This window comes from Castor canadensis, chromosome X (genome assembly GCF_047511655.1).
Source record: "Castor canadensis chromosome X, mCasCan1.hap1v2, whole genome shotgun sequence".
In the NCBI taxonomy this organism is placed as follows: Eukaryota; Metazoa; Chordata; class Mammalia; order Rodentia; family Castoridae; genus Castor; species Castor canadensis.
This window is the reverse complement of record NC_133405.1, coordinates 84,250,855-84,275,686: the sequence shown is the minus strand read 5'-3', so window position 1 is coordinate 84,275,686 and position 24,832 is coordinate 84,250,855. Positions and strand designations below refer to the sequence as shown.

At 39.5% G+C, this 24,832-nt stretch overlaps 1 pseudogene; it reads right to left on the bottom strand.

Annotated features, from left to right (window-relative positions):
* Positions 1 to 11,840: 11,840 nt before the first annotated feature.
* LOC141419877 (cytochrome c oxidase subunit 7C, mitochondrial pseudogene) lies at positions 11,841 to 12,026 on the bottom strand (annotated as a pseudogene).
* Between the last annotated feature and the right edge of the window lie 12,806 nt (positions 12,027 to 24,832).

The window sequence follows — 24,832 nt, the reverse complement described above, 5'->3', positions numbered from 1 at the left end:
GATCCTGAGTTCCATCCCCAGAACCACAGAACAGGCAACGACCATGTGTTCTCTATCACATCACCAAACCAGCAGCACCACAGGAAGGAAACTGGTTTCGCAGCCTTGCTAAGAATGAATTGTGGGCGAATTCACATTTCAACCATCAAAGAACTTCATTAGGCCACAAATTACTCTACTTATTTTTCTTAAGAACAGTTGTGAATTTAAGTGAATAATGTTAAATACTAAAAGGGAAGCAAAACATAATACAAACATTTGAAATAAAAATAATAAATAAAAAGTAAAAAGTAAACAATACCAACATTTACTAACTTGCATAACCTTTACACCCACCGCCACCCTTAAGGCAGTATTTCTTAGGCCTCAACTTGACATCACTTATGCCATCTTAAATTCTGCTTTATCATAGAGTGGTTTAGCTCCAGTAGAGATGCCCACCCCCAAGGGAAACATCTTGTTTCCCAACACCTGTGCCAGAACACAAGTCCCAGTTCCTTGCCTATCCCTAGCAGTGGACAATAGACAAGTCACAATGAGAAAAATTTCCCCTACTATTTACCAGGTCCTTCCTCTTCAATAAAATCCCCAGTCTGTAAGCAGCAGTGGGCTCTAGCGTTGGCTGGAGACCCCCTCTGCAGGTTTCTTCTCCTGAATAAACTTGTGCTGATGTTGAGCCTTCTCCTTGTCTATCTCTCCTTGGTTTTTGGTCTAACATATTGTTATGTCATTCTCATTCTCCACATGAGGAAGCCGAGGCTTAGAAAGGGGAAGCAAGTTGTTCAAAGTCACGTAGCTTGGAAGTGACTGCAATGGGAGTTAAAAATGGGGCAGAGAGCCTCATTCTTAACTACTGTCCTAGTCTGTCTCTGAAATATCATTTTCATCCATTAGATAAACTTTAAGCTTTCAAAGTTTGCTAAAAGCTGTTTTTTTTTCAGTAAGACTGAGGTTTGAACTCAGGCTTCGAACTTACAAAACCTAAAAGACAGTTTTGACTGGAAAAACAGGAGCTCTCATAGACAGAGTGTCAGAATATAAACTGGCATGAACATTTTGGAAGGCAATTTGTCAATATCTACCAAAAACACATGTCCCGCCTTGATCCATCACTTACAATTTCAAGAATTTGCACCATAGATTTCACTACAAAGGCATGCAGAGTGGAGGACAAGAATATTGACTACAGCATTTTTTTTTGTAATAGCAAAAACTAGGAACTCCTGAAACAACCATGATGCTGGGACTGTTTGTGTAAGTGGTGTTCATCCATACAATGGGAAATTATGCACACATGGGAAAGAATGATTAAATATGAAAATATACCCAAAGTGTAAGTGATCAAAACTTGCCAACAAATAGCTGTACCTTAGCGTCTAGACTATCGTCATCTTTTGTGTGTTCGGAAGCTACATAATACTTCAGTAAAAATGGGATATGTACATGTGTATGCATGTGCTTCCTCACAAATAACTGTAATGGTTCTGATTTGGGTGGATGGAAATAGACAGAGACTTTCGAATTATATTCTTCCAAAACATTTCAATTTTCACCGTTAACGTACTTTAATTTTAACCTTTATATTAAGAATGAAATTAATACTACAGGTGAGGTGGCACACACCTGTTATCCCAGCACTTGGGAGATGGAGGCAGAAAGATCTTGAGGTCCAGGCCAACCTGGGCTACACAGCAAGCCCCTCAGCATGAAGCCCTGAGTTCAAATCCCAGTACCGCAAAAAAAAACCTCAAAGAACATCTTATAATTCAGTACGTTTTAAAACTTTTTTGACCATGTATAACATACGAAGAAATGTATTTTGCACAATAGGCCAGAAAATACATATATACACACATACATATAGTTAAAGTTTCACAAGAACAATGTTTACTACATGCAACGCCGTCTAATATTTTCTATTCCATTTTAGACAAGTGCTCTACCACTGATCTACATCCCGGCCCTTCTATTCCATACTATTCTATTCTATTTCATTTTTTAAAATGCAGGTCACTACCCACTGAAGTGATTTTATATCCCTAGTAAGCTTCAAGTTGACCTGCTAACATGGGTGCAATTCAGAGGGGTGTCTACTGCTTATAGCCGACCATCTCTGGCCAGCCCAGTTCTTACTTAAGCCTCAGACCCAGGTATTTCCAACCAATGGACCCATTCAGAGATTTTCATTTCTTTCTTTTGACAGTGCTGGGGATTAACTCAGAGCCTTGGGCCTAGGTCCAAGTGGTCTACCACTGAGCAACAGCCCCAGCCCTTAGGGATTACAATTTCTTAAAATAGGACGGACACAGCTTGATAGCTTTTGACTTTTTTTTGTTGGTGGTATGGTAGTGGTGCTTTTTTTTTTTTGCATTACTGGGGTTTGAACTCAGGGCTTCATTCTCGCCGGGCAGGCACTCTGCCACTTGAGCCATGACACTCGCATGATATCTTTTGACTTTCCCAGTCTCATACCCCAGAAGTTACCCAGACTTTTTACTGTACTGGGTTCTCCACTTTGTAGTAAATCTTGTCAATCAGTACCCTATTGTTAGTCTTTATTTTATAATTTAGTAACCTACTTATGACACATTGTTTGATAAACATTGATGTAATTCACTAGGGAACTAAAAGAAGTTGGTTCTGCTCATTCATTTTAACACAACTTTTCTACTTTCTTCCCAATGTACTGCCAGTTTATGTAACCAAATTCTTATTTCCAGATATCCAGTCATACCACATTAAAAAATCCCACTGAGCCCAAAGATTGGGGAGAATTTGGTTGACCAGGAAATTTAGGAAGAGGCATTAGACTATTTAATGAAAAACAAAATTTAAAATATTATATCATGCACTTATTTTTGTAGATTTTGGCTTATTTTCTGAGACATGGTCTTGCTAAGACAAGACTTGGACTTTTGATCCTCCTGCCTCAGACTCCCAAGGGCTGTTCTTACAGGTGTGCACCACAATGCTCAGCTTGATGTGAGCTTTTGTAAAATTGCCTTTTCTTTTTCTGTTTTGGTAGTACTGGGGTTTGAATTCAGGGCCTTAAACTTGCTAGCCCACACCTCCAGACCTATAAAACTGCCTTCTTAAACCATATTAGAAAAACAAAAAATAAATCAGTAGAATATTGAGGAGAAAGGTAAAATATTTTATTTCTATCCTGCTTTTATCAATAACCAGGGAATTGAAATTACTAAACTTTAAACAAATATGAATGAGTACATTCTTCAGCTCTTTAAATACCAATAACCCTTTTGAGGGAGAATTGAAAACTTCTGTCACTCTCATGTCTAATCAACACTTCACTGCAAAAACCCTAGATTCTTTTGTGCATGTGTGTAGTACTGGGGGTTGATCTCAGGGTCCTGTGCTTGCTTGGCAGGAGCTCTACCTCTTGAGCCACTCCACGAGCCCAAACCTATGACTTTTTATGTAACAACTTTATTGAGATATATTTTACATAGCCACAATTCATCCATTTAAAGTGTACAAGTCAATGATTTTTAGGATATTCACAAAACTGAGCAGCCATCACCAGCACACTAAATTTCAGAATAATTTTATCACCTTAAAGAAACTCCTGAACCCATTAGCTATCACCCTCTATGTCCTCCCAAGCTCCTCCTTCCCACCAGGCTCTCAGAAGCACGAATCCACTTTCTGTCTCTAGAGATCTGCCTCTGTTGGAGTTTCATCTAAATGGAATCCTACAATACACAGCCTTGCTCTGTCTGCCTTCTCCTGCTTAGCATCGCATCAATGAACCTTGAAAAGTGTGCCAGTACGTCTTAGTGCTTCATCCTTTTTTATTGCTAGCTAATAAGCCATGCTACATATATATCCATGCCATATTTGTTTGTCTTCCATTAGTTAATGGAAATTTAGGTTGTTTCAACATTTTGGATTTTTCGTTGTTCATTATTATTTTATGAATAATGGCACTGAACATTCATGCAATAAAATTAGAAATTTATCACAAAAGGATAACTAATGGGATTACATATATTTGAGGATGAAATTACATAACACATAAGCAGTGGGATACATAAAATAACTGCTTAATTTAAAAAGGAAGCATGAAAGAAATTATAAAAAGAAAATTATAATAAAGCTATATATGTCAGGGTAGCATGGTGGTACATGCCCGTAAATCCAACACTCAGGAGACAGAGGCAATAGGATCTTTTGTTCAAAGCCAGCCTGGGCTACTTAGTGAGACTGTCTCATAAAAAAACCACACATGTCAAAACTTAACCAGGCATCATGGTGTACATCTATAATCCCTACTACTCCAGAGGTGGAGGCAAGAGAGTTGAAAGATCAAAGCCAGCCCCTTAGTGATACCCTGTCTCAAAACAAAATAAGGCCAGGCATGGTGGCTCAAGCTTGTAATCCCAGCTACTCAGGAGGCAGAGCTAAAAGGGATGTGGTTCAAGGACAGCCTGGGCAAAAAGTTCTTGAGACACTCAACTCAACCAATGAAAGATGAGTGTGGTGGTATGTGCCTGTCATAACAACTATGCAGGAAGCATAAATAGGAGGATTGCAGTCTAGGCCAGCCCAGGCAAAAACATGAGACCCTATTAAAAAGAAATAGCTAAAGCAAAAAGGGCTGGGGGAGTGGTTCAAGAGATAGAGCATCTGCCCAGCAAGCACTAGGTCCTGGGTTTCAGTCCCAGCACTGCAAACAAACAAACAACAAAAAGTTATACAAGTATATAGGGCAAATCTTATGTCATTAAATAAATTGATTAGGAAACCACAAAGGTTTAAAAGGGTCTTTGTGGGCCAAGATTGGTGTCTCATGCCTGTAAGCCCATCTACTTGGGAAGTAGAGCTTGGGAGGATCACGGTTTGAGACTAGACTGGGCAAAAAGTTATCAAGACCCCATCTCAATCAAGAAGCTAGGCATGGTGTGTGCACTGTCATTCTGACTATAAGGGATACTGTAGGTAACAGGATCATGGTCTTTGGGCAAAAACACCAGACACTACCTGAAAAATAACCTAAAGCAAAGCAAAAGGGCTGAGGGCATGGCTCAAGTAGTAGAGCGTCTGCCTAGCAAGCTCAAGGTCCTGAGTTCAAACTCCATCCAGTCCCCCCAAAAAGAAAAAGGGGCTTGCACATGCTAGGCAAGCAGTCCACCCCTGAGGAACACATACAGCACAAACATTCTATTTTTTCTTCTTTTTTTATTAGTGGAACTGGGTTTTCAAATCAGGCACTCTACTACTTGAGCCACACCTCCAGTCCCTTTTGTTCTGGTTATTTTGGAGATGGGGGTCTCGCCAACTATTTGGGCTGGCCTCGAACCTTGATCCTCCTCATCTTAGCCTCACAAATAGCTAGGATTATACACATGAGCCATTTGCATCCAGCTAACACTCAATTCTTAAGTTTAAAAAAAGTGCATAGAGTAATATAAAAGAGAGGGAATAATAAGAATAAGAGAAAACAATAAGATGGAGAAGAAAACAAAAGAAGACTTACAGAATTAAACTCATATTCTTCAAAAATATTAATAAGATAGAAGTTTGACAAAAGTAATTAATTTTAAAAGTAATTGGAGAACTAGAGGAGAGTTTCTAGCATGTTTGGAGTCCTGGGTTTGAACACTAGCACAGCAATAATAATAATAAAGATAACAGGAAAGCCAGGCATGACAGTGCATATCTGTAATCCCCAGCACTTGAGAACTTGAGGCAGAAGAATCACGAGTTCAAAGCCAACCTGGGTTACATAGAGAAACTGTGTCTCAAGAAAAAAAAATTATAGGCTCAACTCATTAATAAGTACAGAAAGAAGAATCCTTTAAAAAATTCTTAGCTAACCAACCCAAGAATACATATTTTCCTAAATTATGCATGCTGAGGTCACTCAGTTGTAAAGCATGTGACGGGCCCTGGGTTCAATCCCCAGCAACACACAGGGTATATATGATCAAGTATGGATTTTCTCAGAAATAAAAGGATAGTCCAATATCAGAAAGCCCATGTACATGATTTAACACATGATCCATGTAGTTGAGAACAGTTGTATGATGCTAATAATACACTTGGCAAAGTCTATAGTAATTTGTGATTTAACTTCTAGAATACAAGGAATTGAAAAATGCAAAACCAAAATTTGTTTTTCAAGCAAACTAAAAAAGCATACAGACTTCTTAAAAAATAAAACACATGAAGAAATAATAATGATTAGAAAGGGTTTAAAACAGATAAGTTTGGGTGGTTTGGATCACATCAGTAATCCCAGCACTCAGGAGGCTGGGGCAGGAGGATCGCAAGAACCCTGTTTCAAAAACGAGAACAAAAAAGCATGTTTTTCTCCCACTGATTATTACATATTAAGTTCTTAGGAGGTGTGGCTAAAGTGGTAGAGCATGTGCTTTTCAAGTGTGAAGACCTGAGATCAAACCCCAGTCCCATCAAAAAAAAGTTCTTGTGTACATTTTTTATTTCTAAATTATTTTGTTTCATTAATCTATTTGGTTTTCATTATCTGTTTATTTATATTTTTTGAGACAGGGTCTTACTGTAAGTAGCCCAGACTGGCCTGGAAAACTCAGTCTTCCTGTTTCCACTTCTGGAGTGTTGGGATTAGAGGTGTGCACTAACCATTCTCCTCTCCTCTGAGGTTTTCCTACAGACAATCAAAGCATCTCTGAATAATGACAATTTTATTTCTTCTTTTCCGATCCTTATGCCATTAATTATTTTTTCTTTTCTTATTTTGCTGGCTTATATCTCAGTAAATGTTGAAAGGAAGTGTGATTTTGGGCCTCATTGACTTTTTCCTAATTTTAAGGGAAAAACTTTCAACACATCCCCATTTTGTCACTGGCAAAAACCAGTAGATTTTTGAGGAGAATGTTTGGGGAAAATGGGCTCACTATACAAAAAGCAGCAGAGCCAGGCATGGTGTCACCAAAAACAAAAAAAAGGAAAATATAATTATGTTAACAACATTGGGAACTCCCAGGTTTTCAGTATAAAATAGATACAACTATGAAAACAAAAACTCAGGTCCAAACTTATTTGACTTGGAAATGTCAGTATTAATTTGACTTGTATTTTCTTTTAGAAATATGTCTATTCTTAGATCTATACCTATAGACATATCTATATCTATTGTTATGTATAGCTGTGTGTATATGTAACTGTAGCTATAGTCAGTCACCCCCTGGTACTCAAAGAGGATTTGTTCCAGAACTCCCTTTGAATGCCAAAATCCATGAATGCTCTGGTGTCATATATGAAATGGCATTGTATTTGCACATAACCATTGCACATCTTCCCATATATTTTATTTTATTTTGGTCTTTTGAGTCAGGGTCTTTCTATGTAGGCCAGGCTAGCCTAGAACTTAGAATCCTCCTCCCTCGGCCTGCCAAGTGCTGGAATTACAGGTATGTACCACCAGGTTCAGCTCTCCTATATACTTTAAATCATGTCTAGATTACTTGCAGTACCTTATACTATATAAAAACTATGTAAATACTGTTATACTGTATTTTTAGAGAATAATGACAAGAAAAAGATTCTGTGTATGTTAAATGCAGATGCACTGTTTTCCAAATATTTTCTATCCATAAATGGTTGAATCTATGGACGTGGAACCCATGGATACAGAAGGCTAAGTATGTCTATCTAGCTACTATCTACAAACATATATACCTATAATTTCTGAACTCTGACCACCGAAATGGACTGTAAGCTACAATACACTCAGTAGCAGTATAAAGGAACTCAGGGTCATGGACAAATGGTGATTCAGTGTCTGGTTTAGAAAATATACAAGATAAACCAGGAACATCTTATACTAAAGCACAAAGAAGGTCTCAGAGAAATTCAAATGGCCAGAAAGCACATGAAAAAATACTCACCATTTCTGACCATAAAGGAAATGCAAATCAAAACCACACTAAGATTCCACTTCACCCCTGTTAGAATAGCCATCATCCAAAACACCACCACCAACAGGTGTTGGTGAAGATGTGGGGGAAAAAGGAACCCTTGTACACTGCTGGTGGGAATGCAAGCTGGTGCGATGACTCTGGAAAAAAATTTGGAGGCTTCTTAAAAATCTAAACATACATCAGCCATATGATCCAGCAATCCCACTCAGGGGATCTACCCAAAGGAATGTGATACAAGTTACTCCAGAGGCACTTGCACACCCATGTTTATTGCAGCACTATTCACAATAGCCAAGTTATGGAAACAGCCAAGATGCCCCACTACTGATGAATGGATCAAGAGAATGTGGTATTTATACACAATAGAATTCTACTCAGCCATGAAGAAGAATGAAATCTTATCATTTGCAGGTAAATGGATGGAACTGGAGAACATCACCTTGAGCGAGGTTAGCCAGGCTCAGAAGACCAAAAATCATATCTTCTCCCTCATATGCAGACATTAGATCAAGGGCGAACACAGCAATGTTGTTGGACTTGGGTCACAAGCTAAAGGGAGAGCACTTACGGGAGGTATGGGGATAGGTAGGAAACCCAAAACATGAAAGTGTTTGATGTCCCCACTGCAGAGGAACTAATACAGAAACCTTAAAGTGACAGAGGTCAATATGGGAAGGTGACTGGGAAGTAATGAAGAGTTCAGGTAGAGATGAATCAATTTGGGTTGTAATATACTTGTGCATGGAAGCAATGCTAGGAATCTCTCTGTATAGCTATCATTATCTCAACTAGCAAAAGCTCTATGTCTTTCTTATTATTGCTTATGTCTACTCTTCAACAAAATTGGAGAAGAGGGCAGAACAGGTTCTGCCTGAAAGCAAGGGGGGGTGGGAGTGGGGGACAGGAGGGAGAAATGACACAAACAATGTATGCACATATGAATATATGAATAAAGAAAAAAAAAGAAGGTCTCAGAGATCACTTTTTTGTAGTACTGAGTATTGAACTCAGGGCCTTATGATTCAGAACTAACATTTAAAGATACTCCCATTGGCTAAAAATGAAATAATTGAAAGATCAATAAAAATCCTAACTGAAACAAACTGAAGAACATTAAACATGTTTAAATACAATAAGTTAAAAATTATATTAAAGCAACAAAAGAACCAGACACAAAAGGCTGGGCATGGTGGTACAACCTGTAATCCCAGCACTTCAGGAGATAGAGGAAGGAGGATTTCAAGTTCTTGGCCAGTCTGGGCTATGTAGTGAGACCCTGTCTTAAAAAAAACAAGCAAACAGACCAAAATTTCACTGGTCACCTTTCAAGCATAACCTCCTTGCTATTTTGAAATCAGTTAATTTAAGGGAAAGAATCAAACACTCATTCTGCATTTCCAATATGAACTCCAGGTGACCAAATATTGATCAGTAGGGATTTCTCTTTATAGAAGAATTCCAGCTAACACACTAAAAAGAAGGCTAGAATTAAAGCATCACAATTTTTCAATTCCCTAATAAAATAATGGCTCTAGGCAATGATCATCCCTGACCACTAACATCACAGAAAGAGAAACAACAGGGATTATGTGTCTGCTGAGAGAAGTACTAAGAACACCTAGGAAGTATGCAAATCAGAATCTCTTTAACACTCTAGAATCAACTGTTAGTTTTTTTTAAAGGGATAGAACAAAGGAACATGTTAAAGAACCTCACAATTACCAGAATCCAGGCAGCAGGAAGCCTGGGGACAATTTCTTCAATGATAAAAAATGAAGAGTAGGGAAAAAAACAAATGAGGAATTTATAGGCTGAAAGGAACTTGGGGGCAGGTGGGGTAGCTGAGTGGTAGAGCATTTGCCTGGCATGTGCCAGGCCCTGGAATCAATCCTCAGAACTGTGGAATTAAAAAAAAAAAGAATTTATAAAGGCACCAATCGGTCACACCATATGGACCATTTTGGGATCTTAATTTGAATAAACTATAAAAGCAAAACTGAAACAATTAGAGAAATTTAAACACTAACTGGGTATTCAATGATATTAATGATTTATTTTTAACATGTTAGCATAATGAAGATATTATGACTATTATTTTTTAACAGGGAGTTGTAAGAGACCAGAAAATGCACCCCAAAATATAGAAACATAGTTCTTTTGCATAAGGATTATTTTGAGCTCTTTTTTTGTGGTGTTGGGGACTAAACGCAGGACTGCAAGCATGCTACAAGTGCTGATCTAGGGATCAGCTAGATCCCTAGTCCTGAGATAACTATTTTGAGAAATTGCAGACACTTGGAAATTTACATTCATAAGGAAAATCTCAGCCAGCAGGTCTTGGCTCATGCCTGTAATCCTAGCTACCCAGGAGGCAGAGCTCAGGGAGATCTCAGTTCAAAGCCAGCTGGGTAAATAGTTCACAAGACCCTATCTTGAAAATACCCCACACAAAAAAGGGCTGGTGGAGTGGCTCAAGTGGTATAGCACCTGCCAAGCAAGCATAAGGCCCTGAGTTCAAATCCTAATCTGCCAAAACTAAGAAGAAAGACAAAAAAAAGAAAATTTCTGTGTAAGAGTATTGACCTCCATGCACCAAGGGAGAGAAAGATAAAAATCAATAGATAGTAATCCATACAGAAAGTACTGGCTTAAATCTGCCCAACCAACCTTACCCTTATTTATTGTGACTTTTCTGTCATTTTTCCATAATGGCCAAAAAGAACTATGATTCTTTTTCTTTGATTCAGTAGATCATAGTATTTAAGGCACAATTCAAAGCACTGCTTGGAGATTTACCCATTTTTTCTGGTCACCTTCCATGTGTATGTGAAATGTACATGTTAATAAACCTCTGTGGGCTTTTTGTTGTTGTCAGCCAGGGTGACTTTGTTTTCTCTTGTTAATCAGTCTTTGTTACAAGGGTCCATCCCAACTAAGAATCAGGAGGGCTAGAGAGAAAATCTTGTTTTGTCCCCTACCGAATCCTTGTGTTTTAGAAATGAATTCAGAAATGTGTACAGATAAAAAAGTGTAATATTACTGTCACAGTCAAGGTGACTCTAAGGAGGCATGATGACTAAATATGATCTCCTGAAATGGATCCTGGAACAGAAAAAGGACACTGGGAGCACTTTAAGAGAATCAGGAATTTGAGGTGAGCCTGGGTTACCTATAGAGTTCCAGATCAGCCTGGGCCAAATATGTAGACACAGGTCAAAGAAGAAAAAAGGCCTCCCTAGCAAGAGTGAGGCCCTGACTTCAATCTGCAGTACTGCCAAAAAAAAAAAAAAATCAAAGAAGAAAAAAATTAGGTAAAAATAGAGGTAATCGGAATAAAATGGATTGGAACTCAGCACATGCAAAGTGGGTGCTCTACGACTTCAGTCACACCTCCAGTTCATTTTGCTCTGGTTATTTTGGAGATAGGATTTCATGAATTATTTGCCTGGGCTGGCCTCAAACCGTGATCCTCCCAATCTCAGCCTCCTAAGTAGCTAGGATTATAGGCAGGAGCCACCAGCACCTGGGTAAAATATGGACTTTAATTAATAATGATGCATTAATTTTTTATGTCGTGAGTTTTTTACAAACGTATTCTGTATACTGTGAGTTCAAAAGATGATTCATTTTCCAAAGAAACTGCCCCACTCAAAACATTCTTCATATCTGTTAAATGGATGAATGAAAATACTTCTTTTTCTTCTTCCTTTTTCTAAAATGAAGTGTTTTAATGATTTTGTTGGGACAGAGGTTTCCCCCTAGGATGGAAAGACTCCTGTGTCAGTCTCATGGTGCTGGGTTTTGTACCCATTAGTGAATTCTATGTTTTTCTTTGGCTCTTGCTATAAAAATATCCCCCAACATATAGGCAAAACCACCTTTGACTTTATAGGGGAGCTGACCCCCAAAACATTTTTATTTCTTAAGCAATTGATGTCTCACTATAAAAAAGGGTGCAGCAAATCCAAAATACAAGGTCATCATAACCAATACTTGCCACTTGTTGTCCACTGAAAGTGGAATATTCTTTCCAGGGCCCTCCTCATAGTGGCTCCAACAGACCACAGAGGCTGTGAACCTCTGGATGCTCTGCCCCAACATGGTACCGTTGGCAGCTCTGCAAAAGAAAGGGCTACACTATGCCAAGTCCTCCTTGCCTCACAACCTTGCTCCCTTGAGTGCAAATATCAAAAGGCTCAATATTGGTTTGTTAACTATAAAGTAAGACACCACACTAATGTATTACTTTAAAATAGGGGGAACTGGGCATGGGGTATATGGAAAATTTCTGTACTGTCTTCTTAATTTATTTGTAAATTTAACGTACTAAAAGAAAAGTCTATTATTTATTTTGGCAGAACTGGAGTTTGAACTTAGGGCCTCACATTTGTAAAGCAGGCACTCTACAACTTGAGCCACTGTACCAGCCCTCTCTCTCTCTCTCTCTCCCTCTCTCTCTCTCTCTCTCCCTCTCTCTCTCTCTCTCTCCCTCTCTCTCTCTCTCTCTCTCTCTCTGTGTATTTGTTATTTTTAAAGATAGGGTCTCATGAACTATTTGCCTGGGCTGGCTTCAAACTGTGATCCTCCTGATCTTTGCCTCCTGAGTAGCCAGGTTTACTGGCATGACTCACTGGCCATCCAGCATTTCTGATGCAAGCAGATCCCAGTGGGATTTGAACACAGATCTCTGGATGGAATACAGGTGTTAAGGCAGTGAGGAAATGGAAGGCTTTACCACTTGATTCACACCCCTAGTCGCTTTTGCATTGGTAATTCTGGAGATAAATAAGACTCACCTTTTGCCAAAACTGGCCTGGCCCCTAATCCTGTTATTTCCATTTCCCTCTGTAGCTAGGATGATAGGCAGAGACAGGGAGGAAGATAAGCTGAACAAAATTGCTCACGAATTCTGTCAAAGCTGGGTGACAGGTACATGAAGGTTTGATTATACTGTTTTCTTTCTTCCTGTATGCTAGAATCTTCCACAGTAAACATTAAAAATGAGACAGCAAATCTGAAAAGTAGGTCCAAACAGGGAAAACTAAAAAATACACTAACTTTAACAGTAGTCCTGGCTAATTGGGAGACTGAGATGGGGAAGAATGCAGTGTGAGGCTTTATTATCTTGGGCTATCTTTATCCATCCCCTTGCCCCTTTTTTGAGACAGGATTTTGCTTCATGACTCAGACTTCTAATTTCAATCCTCTGCCTCAACCTCCTGAGTGCTGATATTACAGGTGTGTACCACCATGCTGGGCTTTAGCCCCTTTCAGTAGCCAACATCTAAATTCTGTAGGTTTCTCGGCCTTCCTGTAGTTCACCTAACTGATGACCCCACCCCACCTATGTTTTTTTTTGTGGAACTGGGTTTTGAACTCAGGGCCTCATATTTGCTAGGCAGGCACTCTACCACTTGAACTACATCCCCAGCTATTTATTTTATAAACTACATTAATACATGACTTCCTTTTCTGTGACTATAAAAGTTCATGTAACCTTTTTCATGGTGGAATATGTCATTCAGGGTGACTTGAGTTGGGTGCTGGTGGCTCACAACTGTAATCCTAGCTACTCAGGAAGCAGAGATCAGGAGGATCACAGTTTAAGGCCAGCACTGGCAAATAGTTGGAGAGACCCTATCTTGAAAATGCTCAACACATAAAAGGGCTAGCAGGGTGGCTCAAGTGGTAGAGTGACTGCCTAGTAAGTGTGAGGTGTTGAGTTCAAACACCAGCACCACCAAAAATGAAAAAAGGTGACTTGAATCCATGTTCCTGGGACATGGTCACTAATATTACTTTAGAATAAATTATTTTCTTATTTCCTTGAAGCTGAGTTTTTATTTTATGTAGACACATTGAAAAACTAAACTGAAAGTCTGATAAGCAATCAGACATTTGCATAGGTTCAAAGTACCTCCTAAGATAAGTACTTAATAGTTAATTAAATAATACTTATTTTCTTATGTATAAAGGAAAAAGAGTAATTTTATAGTGGAAAACCCTATTAGCATAGGGTAGTCTACCAGACAAAAGATGAATACTGCACATGTAATCATGAATAAAATTAGGAGATTCCAAGATGGCGGCTAGAGGGAGGACGCAGAAAGCGACCTTCCTATAGTGAAACCTTGGAGAGACGCTGGAGACACATTTTGCAGGCAAAATCACCAAGAAGAGGCAAAACTTTGACCCCTCCACACCTCCAGCCGGCGCAGAGAATCGCCACTTCATGTTAAACGGAGAAACAAGGAGGGCCCCCTGGCCGCCAGTCACCAGAGCCCAGACAGCTTGGGAAGACACGGACCAGGTGAGCTTCGCGGTACCGCGGTTCCCCCACAGACAAGCCTGGGCCAGAGCAGCATAGCCCCCTGGACAGACTGACCTCCACCCGGGAAAAAAGAGAAACTGAGTACTAAGCAATAAGAACAATAAAGACACGCAGGAAAGAGGGTGGGGCGCACTGAGCGCCGAAGATTGGGGGAAGGGAACCCTTCCCGGGACTGTAAATAAACAAGCCGGGTGGGCGGGCTTGTTTATTTAGTCTCTGATGGTTTCCTGGATTTCCACGGTGCTTGTTATTATCTCCCCTTTTGCAATCCTGATTCTACTAATTTGTGTTTTTTCTCTCCTCATTTTAGTCAGGTTTGTCAGGGGTCTACCGATCTTGTTTATTTTTTCAAATACCAACTTTTTGTTTCATTAATTCTTTGTATGGTTTTTTTGGTTTCTATTTCATTGATTTCTGCTCTTATTATTATTTCTCTCCCATTTGTTTTGGGATTTGCTTGTTCTTGTTTTTCTAGGAGTTTGAGATGTATCATTAGGTCATTGATTTGGGATCTTTCAGTCTTTTTAATATATGCACTCATGGCTATAAACTTTCCTCTCAGGACTGCCTTAGCTGTGTCCCATAGGTTCCGGTAGGTTGTGTTTTCATTTTCATTGACTTCCAGGAACTTTTTAATTTCCTCTTTTATTTCATCGATGATCCATTGTTCATTAAGTAATGAGTTATTTAGTTTCCAGCTGTTTGCATGTTTTTTGTCTTTACTTTTGTTGTTGAGTTCTACTTTTACTGCATTGTGATCAGATAGTATGCAGGGTATAGTTTCTATTTTTTTACATTTGCTGAGACTTGCTTTGTGCCCTAGGATATGATCTATTTTGGAGAAGGTTCCATGGGCTGCTGAGAAGAATGTATATTGTGTAGAAGTTGGATGAAATGTTCTGTAGACATCAACTAGTTCCATTTGATCTATTGTATATTTTAGATCTAGGATTTCTTTATTGATTTTTTGTTTGGATGACCTATCTATTGATGATAATGGGGTGTTAAAGTCTCCCACAACCACTGTGTTGGTGTTAATATATGCTTTTAGGTCTTTCAGGGTATGTTTGATGAAATTGGGTGCGTTGACATTGGGTACATATGGTTGATAATTGTTATTTCCTTTTGGTCTATTTCCCCTTTTATTAGTATAGAATGTCCTTCTTTATTTCATTTGATCAATGTAAGTTTGAAGTCTACTTTGTCAGAGATAAGTATTGCTACTCCTGCCTGTTTTTGGGGGCCATTGGCTTGGTAAATCTTCTTCCAGCCTTTCATCCTAACCCTATGCTTATTTCTGTCAGTGAGATGGGCTCCTGTAAGCAACAAATTGTTGGTTCTTCCTTTTTAATCCAGTTCATCAAATGGTGCCTTTTGATGGGGGAATTAAGTCCATTAACATTAAGTGATAGTACTGATAGGTATGTGGTGATTCCTGTCATTTAGTTGTCTTAGTAGTTTGAAGGTTTGATTTTGTGTACCTAAGTTGAGGTTACTGTCTACTTTCTTGCTTTTCCTTTTCCTGTAGTTTGGTGCTGCCTGCCCTTTCATGGTTACGTTGGGTTTCACTTTCTGTGTGCAGAATCCCTTGAAGAATCTTTTGTAGTGGTGGCTTTGTGGTCACATATTGTTTTAGTTTCTGTTTATCATGGAAGTCTTTTATTGCTCCATCTATTTTGAATGATAGTTTTGCTGGGTAGAGTATCCTAGGGTTGAAGTTATTTTCATTCAGTGCCCAGAAGATCTCACCCCATGCTCTTCTTGCTTTTAATGTTTCTGTTGAGAAGTCTGCTGTGATTTTGATGGGTTTACCCTTGTATGTTATTTGTTTTTCCTCTCTTACAGCCTTCAGTATTCTTTCTCGGGTCTCTGTATTTGTTGTTTTAATGATAAGATGCCATGGGGTAAATCTATTTTGGTCTGGTCTGTTTGGTGTTCTGGAGGCCTCTTGCATCTGTATGGGAATAGATTTCTCTAAATTTGGGAAATTTTCTGTTATTATTTTGTTGAATATATTGTACATTCCCTTTGCTTGCACCTCTTCTCCTTCTTCAATGCCTGATTCTCAGGTTTGGTCTTTTGATAGAGTCATTGAGTTCTTGCATTTTCTTTTCACATGTCTTGAGTTGTTTAACGAATAGTTCTTCAGTTTTTCTCTTTAATTACTATTTCATCTTTGAGTTCTGAGATTCTGTCTTCTATTTGTTCTATTCTGCTGGATTGGCCTTCCATTTTGTTTTGCAATTCTGTTTCGTTCTTTTTCCTGAGGTTTTCCATATCCTGAGTCGTTTCCTCTTTAATGTTGTCTATTTTTGTCCTGAGTTCATTTATATCTTTATTACCCATGTTCTTTGTTTCACTTTGGTGTTTATACAGTGATTCTATGGTTTCTTTTATTTCTTGTTGTGCTTTTTCAAATTCTCTGTTTTTATTGTCTTGGAATTTCTTGAGTGTCTCCTGTACATTTTGGTTGACAATATCCAGTATCATCTCTATAAAATTCTCATTGATTACCTGTAGTATTTCTTCTTTTAGATTATTCTTGTGTTCTTCATTGGTTTCTTTGGCATAGTTTATCTTCATTTTGTTGGAGTCTGGATCTGAGTACTGTTTTCTTCATTTCCTTCTGGTTCCGGTACTAATTTTTTTGCTGTGGGAAAACTGGTTTCCCTGTTTTTTCTGTCTTCCCGTCATTGCCATTGGTTTTGTTATTGTCCCTGTACTGTGTGCAATTAAGTATTTTCTAACTTGTAATAATAACAATGGTGATATTTAGAATGGAAGAGTGAGAGGAGATGGAAAGCAAAGAAGTTAAAGAAAAAGAGAAAAACAAATAAACAAACAAGTAGGAAAAACAAAACAAAGAAACAAAGGAAAAAAGTTTCAAAGATATAAACAGGGAGAGATGGTGTACTAATCGACAGTAAGCTGAACAGACATTAGAGAGACAGAAAGAAGATTTAAAAAAATAAGTAAATGAAAAAAATCTCCAAGTTCAAATGGAATAAATTTTCAGTCTTAATAATTTTGGTGTTCGTCCCTCAGCCTCCAATCCTGGAGATGGTATCTCAGAAGTAGTTCTGTGGTTGTCTCATCAAAGGGGAAAAAATCCAAACCAAACCAAACCAAGAAAAACAACACAAAACAAAACAAAAAAAAACCCCACAAAGTGTCCCAAGTTCCAATGCAATACAGTTTCAGTAAGTTTTCAGCATGCAGGTGTAGTTTGGTTGTTGTCTCAGCAAAGAAGGAAAGAAAAACAAGAGTCTGGAGACAGTTCTGTGAATGGCTATCTGAGGCTGTGGCTCACATGCCCACTGCTGTCAGCCTGGTTTTGCTGGAGGCTTTATTTATGCAGATCTCAGGAGTGAGCTTAACACTCACCTGGCCCTGCAGGCTTTGTTTACTCAGAGTTCTCCTGAGTGCGACTGCCATTTCTACAAGCTTTCCCCTTTCCAAGCACACTGGGGGAGGTGACACTGCACCCGCCTTCTCAGGCCTGCGTGTTTATTTACAGTTCACATGGGAAGTGGGTCATCCCCCCTCTCCTGTGGAGTTTTCCTTCTACCGCTGCATTTACTATCTTTCCTGTTCCTGGTTTTTGGGCATGTGCTGCCGCTCCTGCCTTCTCCAGCTGACTTGTTGTCTCAATTTTAAATTTTAATGGCAGGTGGAGTGGCTCAAGTGGTTCAAACCCCTGTAGTACCAAAAGTTTTAAATTTTGATGAAATTCAATTTTTTTAGTATTTTGATGCTTGCACACTGAACATCACTATTAACCCAAGGTCATGAAGATTTGCTCCTAAATTTTTCTCTGAGAATTTTACTTGTAGCACTTACTTTTCATTCTCTAGTCCACTTTGAGGTAATTTTTTTTGACAGCAGTAGGGTTTGAACTCAGGGCCTCACACTTGCTAGGCAGTCACTCTACTACTTGGGACACTCTGCTAGCCTTTTCTTGTGTTGGTTTTTTTGAGATAGGGTCTCATGAACTATTTGTTTGGGTCAGCCTTGAACTGTGATCCTCCTGATCTCTGCCTCTCAAGTAGTTAGGATTATAGGTGTGAGCCACCAGCGCCCAGTTTTGAGATAATTTTTTGTGTATAGTGTGACATACAAGTCCAACATCAACTTTTGCAGCTGGATGACCAGTTATCCCAACATGATTTGTTGAAAACGTTTTTCATTGCCCCCATGAGCACACAGGACTCTCATGTAAATTAAAAATAAAAAAAAAACCTGTTCACTATTATTATTATTGACCTAAAATTCAATCCCACACCTTTTCCACTAAAAAATTGTTTGACCAGTTTGGAGCAAATCACTTATCTCTTTTGAGTCTCGTTTTCTTATATAATGGGAATAATAATGAAACCTGCCTCCAAATTTTTGGAAGAATCATATGAAACAATGTGTGTGAAATTAATTTGTGAAATAGTAGAGGGCTAGGGGTGTAGCTCAGTGGTAGAATACTTGAGTAGCATGTGCAAGGCTCTCAGTTCTATCCCCAGAACTACAAAAAAACTAGAGCCCATGTAGACATTATTATATTTAATTCCCTAGACAACTTTAATCAAGTCATTTCATTTGTAAAGAATTTTTCTTTTAACCTTGAAATATTATCCTTGAGTGGGAAGACACCAGATGGGACCTAGGACTCAAGTGAGGGGTTAGCCTTAGGTACCCACGGTTGTGAGGAGTTCCTCACAGAGGTGATTAGAAATGCTAACAGGCAGGTAGATGTGGTGCAGGAGTGTACAGAAGGTCTCTTCGGATTGTTTTTATAATCTCAGTGAGATAGGAGGTAGAGTTGTCACCTGAAATTCAGGGTTGATAAGCAGGTATTGGAGTTTTGAGGAGAAAATGTGATAGCATTTTTAGGTGAATGGGCAAGTGAATATTCTCAAGAAATATATGTCACCATCAGGAAGCATGAAGGCTCTATGAAGCCTTATGGTCACCTTAAGTGACACGAGTCAGTATAGCTCTGGGTTTTACTCTTATTGGATTTAGCTAACTATGCAGGAGCCAAGTGTGTGCAGTGCTGGGTTTAGGTAGTGTTGGCGAATAAGTATGAGAAAGCAAAGGAGGCGTAAGGGACTTGAGGGGCTGCAAAGCAGTGATTGTAGAGATTGCCAATGGTGTAAGCCGAGTAAGAAGGGGAGTGGGGGACAGTTGGGAGAGGAATGGATTGTAGGTCCTTATGGGATCAAAATATAAGTGGAGTGAGGTGGCCTTGATTCTTTCCTTCAGCATGATTTTTAAAAGTTTTTGTTTTGTTTTGCTTTTTGAAAGTTAGCCAAGGTTGTCCTTGAACTTGCCACTCTCCTTCCTCAGCTGTCATGTTACTGGGATTACAGGCATGTGCCACCTCTCCCTGCTCTTTCCCTGAGCTATATTGCTTGCTTTTTTCTTAAGCCTCACTTCACATACATTAAAGCAGTGTGGTTTTCTGAGAGTTCACCCATAAACAGAGGCAGGAAATAATTTGGAGGACTAGACTAAAGACTAGCCCTCCAAAACCATAACTATGTTATGTTTTATTTTATTTTAGTTATTTTTGTTTTGTGGTGCTGAGGATTGAACCAGGGTTTTGCACATGCTAGCATGACTCTACTACTGAGCCACCCCCCAACTATATTTTAAACTTAAAAGTTGCTCAGATATTGGTGAATCATTCTGGGGACTGCTCTCTGCCCGCTTTGTCATGCCCACTCACACTGTTCTCCTTTCCCAGCCTTATTATAGAAGAAACCTACTTTAACATGATGCCTATATAGTGTTTGCATATTAAAGCTTACTTATCATGGACACGGTGACACATGCCTGTAATTCCATGAACTCAGAAGGCTAACACAGGAGAATCTCAAGTTTGAGGCCAGCCAGGGCAAAGTTAGCAAGACCTCATCTCAAAAACAAAAAATATTTACAGGCTGGCCAAGCAGCTCAAGTGATAGCACGCCTGTCTAGCAAGCATGAAGCCCTGAGTTCAAACCCCAGTGCCACCTAAAAAAGAAATTCAAAAAAATTAAAAATATATAAACAAGGCTTGGGGCATGGCTCAAGTGGTAGAGCACTTGCCTAGCAAGTGAGAGGTGCTGGATTCAAGCCCTAGTACCACAAAAGAAAAAAAAGAACAGTTTCCTCAAAGTACAGGAAGAGTGCCCTATGCTCGTCAGGACGTCCTTTCCTTTCTGTTCTTCCTCTTTTCCTCATTCATGCTCTTTCTCCCTGAGAAAGTGAGGTGGGGAGGATGAGAAGTGGGGCAAGCAGTACACTGGCTCCACTTTTCTGTGCGATTTTAGTAACAATCAAATTGCACAGTTTTATTTGCTTTTTTTCATATCACCACTTTTCAGATGACATTCTTCAGTACAAATATTGAGCAGACATTCTATTTCTTCAGTTGTTCTTGCCCACTGAGCCAAGCAATTCTTCCGCAGTGGCCCGTGTCCCCTTTTCTACAAGTTACAACAGGGGAGGTCATGGAGGCAGAAGGAGCAAGGGAAAGAGGTGGGGAAAGGAACAACTCTTGGATAGCACATGCTAGCACTCACCACTCAGTTTATTCATGCTCCATTCCACTCCTCAGTGTTCTTCAGCCCCGGACATGACTTGGGTGACAGGATAGCTTTATGTCCCTTCCAGTGAGCTGAGGCTGAGGTTTCCCACCTCCACACTCCACCCATGGGCTTTTCTCTCTCTAACCTATTACTGCCAGCACGGACTGATTTTCTCTTACTTGTAAACAAACACATACTTAGGTATTCCTACAATCATAAAATAATTTTGGGACAGGCTGGTGCTGTGCTGGGGTTGGAACCCAGGGCCCTTTACATGCTAAGCAGACATTCTTTTTTTTAAATTTTTTAAATTTTCATTTTTTTATTATTCGTATGTGCATACAAGGCTTGGGTCATTTCTCCCCCCTGCCCCCACTCCCTCCCTTACCACCCACCCCACCCCCTCCCTTTCCACCCCCACCCCCTTGATACCCAGCAGAAACTATTTTGCCCTTATCTCTAATTTTGTTGAAGAGAGAGCATAAGCAATAATAGGAAGGACCAAGGGTTTTTGCTAGTTGAGATAAGGATAGCTATATAGGGAGTTGACTCACATTGATTTCCTGTGCATGTGTGTTACCTTCTAGGTTAATTCTTTTTGATCTAACCTTTTCTCTAGTTCCTGGTCCCCTTCTCCTATTGGCCTCAGTTGCTTTAAAGTATCTGCTTTAGTTTCTCTGCATTGAGGGCAACAAATGCTATCTAGTTTTTTAGGTCTCTTACCTATCCTCATACCTCTCTTGTGTGCTCTCACTTTTATCATGTGCTCAAAGTCCAATCCCCTTGTTGTGTTTGCCCTTGATCTAATGTCTGCATATGATGGAGAACATATGATTTTTGGTCTTTTGGGCCAGGCTAACCTCACTCAGAATGATGTTCTCCAATTCCATCCATTTACCAGCGAATGATAACATTTCGTTCTTCTTCATGGCTGCATAAAATTCCATTGTGTATAAATACCACATTTTCTTGATCCATTTGTCAGTAGTGGGGCATCTTGTCTGTTTCCATAACTTGGCTATTGTGACTAGTGCTGCAATAAACATGGGTGTGCAGGTGCCTCTGGAGTAACCTGTGTCACAGTCTTTTGGGTATATCCCCAGGAGTGGTACTGCTGGATCAAATGGAAGATCAATGTTTAGCTTTTTAAGTAGCCTCCAAACTTTTTTCCAGAGTGGTTGTACTAGTTTACATTCCCACCAGCAGCGTAAGAGGGTTCCTTTTTCCCCGCATCCTTGCCAACACCTGTTGTTGGTGGTGTCTAAGCAGACATTCTTACTGAGCTACAGCCCCAGCCCAACTCCTCTTTCATTGCTATGTCCCCAGTGTCTAAAAGAGTGTCTGGAGCATAATGGAAACTCAATAAATATTTGCTGAATGAAGCGGGAGGTGAACAAATAAAGCCACTAACCAGCAGAGCCAGGACTAGAATCAGGTTCGCTTGACTCCGAGTTCAGTGTTTCTATGTTGTCAACTTAAAATGGAGGGCTAGAGGTGTGGCTCAAGCGGTAGAGCATCTGTCTAGCAAGCACAAAGCCCCGAGTTCAAACCCCAGGACCACCAAAATAAAGGAAATGGAAGTAGCATTTATTGAGCAACTACTATGTAATAAACTGAACACTGGGAGGAGGGGCATCAGGGAAGAACAATGACATGTGATAATAGACATTCTATTTATTTATTTATTTTATTTATTTTTCATAGTACTAGGATTTGAACTCAGGGCTTCACCCTTGCTAGGCTGGAGCTCTACCATGTGAGCCACTGCACCAACCAATCACAGACATTCTTGTGCTGTTCTTGTCTTTATTGGGAAAGCCAGGTATACCATGATCACTGGGTAAGGTGTGGAGACAGATCTTTGTCGTGTTAAGTAACTAGCCTTCTAATCCTATTCTATTACTCTATTTGTGTTCAGGAAAGAAAGTGGAATTTTCAGCATCAAGACCATGCTTTCTTTTTCTTTGACCTATTAAAGTGATCACTTATCAACACTGCATTTCCTGCTCCTGAACCAACTTTGTATTTCTGAGAAAAACTATTTGGTCAGAAGGTATTTTCTTTTTTCTTTACTTTTTAAAGATTTTATTTCCTAATAGTTCAAGATATTTATGCCTTTATTAATAAGGGATATCTATCTATCTATCTATCATCTATCTATTGAAACCATCTGGGTCCAGCACTTCCAGGGTGGGAGGGGAGAATATATTTTTCACAAGTTTAAAAAAAGTAACACATTGCCTGGTGTGGTAGCTCCCACCTATAATTGCCTTTGGGGAAGGCAAAGGCTGGGAGTCGATTTTGACTATTTTCCAGGAGACTATTTCCATGATATTTTGCAGTTATTTTCATAGATCTGTACATTATATTGTGTTGAAATATAGAACAACCAAGAAAGTTCTTCATATCTATTGGCTTAGGTATTAATTCGCCCTCTCACAAAGTTTCTAGGCATTTTGGGCTAGTCATAGTAGTCCTGCTGTACCCTAGATATCCATGTTCTTAAAGTAATGACTAAGTGTGTTAAAGAGTCAGAGTTAGTTTGCCAATTCTGTAAATAGAACTGCAGCGGAAAACAGAATAATTCCTATTTTAGGAATTTGTCCTTAGGCCACTCCCTTTCTTTACAAACTACCTTCAAACTTCCTTGTTTCTTCAGTGCATCATACCCAACCAGTAGTACCCTATAGTTAAAAGAGGAAAATGAGCATGAATAGTCTGAAATAGGTTTGGCAGAGTGGCTCAGGTGGTAGAGCATCTGCTCAGCAAGCATGATGCCCTGAGTTCAAACCCCAGTACTGCAAAATAAGTTAAAAATAGTTTAAAAATAGTGTGAAATAATGCTGAGGTACCCTGAAGGCTGACTGGCTTAATAATTGTTTTATGGCCTGCCTTCCTCTCAACTCAGTGTCAAGGCCATCTTGAAAGACTGGATAAGAGGCCGAGAGATGAGGGTAAGGGTAGAAACCGGACTCTTGTGGTTGCAGAGAGATAACTAATTTTTGGAGGCAGGTAAGAAAATAGAAGTTATCAGTGGCTTCAGGAAGTAGAAAGGGACTTGGTGTTGGGATAGGATGGGATAGTAAGTGTGGGAAGCCAAGGAGGAGGGAGTGGGGCGGGAGGTTCAGGCTAGGTTGTACACCATAGTCTCTTCTAGTTTAAAAACAGTTTTCATATCTAGTGCTGTAAATCTTTTTTGGTGGGATTGGGGTTTGAACTCAGGGATTCACACTTGCAAAGCAGGTGCTCTACTGCTTAAGCCATACCTCCAGTTCACTTTTGTTCTGGTTATTTTGGAGATGAGGTTCCTAAAGCTATTTGCCTGGGCAGGCCTTGAAACATGATTTTCCTGTTCTCAGCCTCCCAAGTAGCAAGGATTATAGGCATGAGTCGCAGATGCCTGGCCTGGCATAATTTTTAATATCCCTTCCACTAGTATTTGTGCAAGTATTGGAAATGTGCTTGATCTGAAAGAGATGTATTTTGTAATAATATTTAAGCAAAATGGCCACAACCACCGAAAAAAGCTCCATTAGTTTGAGAATTTTGTTCATACATATTTCACATTGTTCCTTCTCTTTTTTTTTTTCACTTCTTGGGTATTTTTCTGGATTGCCTTCCCCCCAAAATAAAGTACTTTATTTCACACTATCTTCCTACCCTTTTGGCCACTTACGCTGGCACAGCATTCACATCCCCAAAGGGCACCTTACAGGTATCCTGAGCACTGACAATGTCAACAGTAGCTGTATTGTGTGACCTCACTGTAGCCTGCAGCCTGGGTGGGCCAAGGTGCACTGGAGTCAGAACCACCTGGAAAGCCCCTGGATAAGGTAGGGGGAAAGAGGTTGGGACATGACTGGGTTTTTTTCACCTTTTTTTGCTTCTTAAAGTGTTTCTTACAGTAAACCCCCGCCTTCTAGACAGCGAACATTTTCGGTGCTTGGCCCAAGTTGCTTAGCAATTTTAGAAGTAGTGGAATTCAAAAGTTTGGTCAAGGCAGGCGCTGGTGG